Source organism: Marmota marmota, unplaced genomic scaffold (assembly GCF_001458135.2).
Source record: "Marmota marmota marmota unplaced genomic scaffold, marMar, whole genome shotgun sequence".
NCBI classification, from domain to species: domain Eukaryota; kingdom Metazoa; phylum Chordata; class Mammalia; order Rodentia; family Sciuridae; genus Marmota; species Marmota marmota.
In genome coordinates, this window is record NW_026000016.1 from 12,298,454 (window position 1) to 12,300,486 (window position 2,033).

General features: G+C 38.3%; 1 protein-coding gene across 2 annotated transcripts in view; it reads left to right on the forward strand.

Moving 5' to 3' along the window:
- The window catches only part of Mkx (mohawk homeobox), a 67,140-nt gene that overhangs the window by 32,650 nt on the left and 32,457 nt on the right, over nt 1-2,033 (forward strand). The window lies entirely within an intron of this gene.

Below are 2,033 nucleotides of genomic sequence, written 5' to 3' on the forward strand. Positions count from 1 at the left end.
CCCCCGCCAAAAAAAAGGTGAGGAGGAGGGCTGGGCCTGGAGCCTGGGGTCTAATTTTTTTACTTCCTGTCCTGCTTGTAGATTTGGCTTAAGATTTCTCTTCAGCTTACTCTATAATCCACAGAAAATAAAGGTATGCCTTGATTTTCCAAATAGATGCATTCCAAAAACATGAAGTTTAAATGGAATCAAGCTTTGAGGACAGTGCCCACACTTGGTATTTTAACATAATACTGCAGTGAACTGTTTTGTTGTCTGAGCAGTATATTTCAGTCTATCAGGTTTTTCTTAAATTTAGGACAAACCAACAATATCCACTGCCTTTTATTAGGTCTGTCAGTGTGTCAAAATACTGCATTCTAGTCCTAAAATGTAACTGAAATCACTGGAAAATTCAATAGTGAATGGATGAACTATGACTCCCAGAGTTTGCAAACCACAAAAACGTTGTCCTCATGTGTGCATGTGTGCTCTCTGCTTTTGATCTTCCTCTTGCAATGGAGATTGTTACTTTAAGAGAAGAATTAATTTCTAAAAAAAAAATTAATGATAAGAATAATTTGAATGCTTTCTTCAGCAGTGGGACTCAATAGCATTCCTTTAAAATAACTTTCACTCTTAGTCTATAATTAAAGCCAAAGTTTTCTTTTAATTTTAAAAGCTTGTCCTTGAACTAAAATAACATGGAACATTTTAAAACATGGCTCCAAGCTGCTGTAGATACATTTTATTTAAACCACAGAGACTGCAGTTAGATTTCTCAGTGCCAGACAGACTACAAATTATAACTGTAGCAGAAGTGGCTGAATTTCTGGATGTTGTAGTACCAGTGAGGCTGGTTGTGTTTTTGGAGCTGTTCCTCCCTTTGGGCTCTACCCATGAATGACTTAATCCCTGTGTAAGATCAGATGTCATGCCCGTTGCCATACAGAGAAAAAGCCAGCGAAGCCTCTTTTGCTTCTGCACAAATATGATGCGCTCACCTACCGGGGAGAAGCCAAGAGGTAGGAAAAGACACAAAATAGGCACAAATTAAGTGAACATAGAACACGGGGAAGCTTCCAGAGTTGGATGGACAATAAAAATAATATTTTAAACAGAATGTCTTTGTTTGTTATGGCAAGAAAAGGAATACTATCAATGATTGAATCATAAAAATATTTTTACGGTACTTACTATTTTGGTATTAGATTAGCAAATCTCACACCAGATTAGATCTAATAATATATTGTGTTGCACCATGAACTGTAGAAAGGGTATGAACATCTGCTATTTTATTTGATCCTCATTACAGCTCTGAAGTAAAAAATAAGGATAATTATTCCCACTTTCACACAGAGTGTGTGTGGTGGGGAGGGGGCGGGGGGAGGTTGACCTGCTGCTGCTCAGTTACTTAATGACAGAGCCAGAAAAAGAAGTAAAGTCTCTCAGCTCTTGGTTCAGGCTCTTTCCACTTGATTTTACGGTGTTTTCCATCCTGGTTAAGTGTACTCAAAATAAAAAATCATTTACAGAGTGAACCTCTAAAACAGTAACTTTTATCTTATTTGGAGCTATTCTTCCTTTCATACATGGACAGCTTTAAAAATTGGGTAAAAGGTTTTAGTTCCTTCTCCAGAAGGCACATTCACCTCACACACAACTTTTGCAAAGCTCAGATGACAATGAGGGTGTCTCTGATCCTTTAGATCTAAATAGGATTCTCTGGGATGCTTTAGTTCATGCTATGGATGATTAAACACTACTGCGGATGCCTGAAGGCTCTATCGTCAAAACATATGGTACTGTGTACTTTCCAAAGCACATTTTATGGGGCTGGGGAGATAGTTCAGTTGGTAGAGTGTTTGCCTTGCATGCACAAGACCATGGGTTTGATCTCCAGCACCACACCAAAAAAAGAAAAAAAAAAAAAACCTGAAGCACATTTTATGGGTTGAATTGTCATTCCACACATGTATTCCTGTCTGCATCACATTGAGATATGAAATGTATTCCCTTCATCTGATGCCAGAAGACCCCCCCCCCCCACTCTC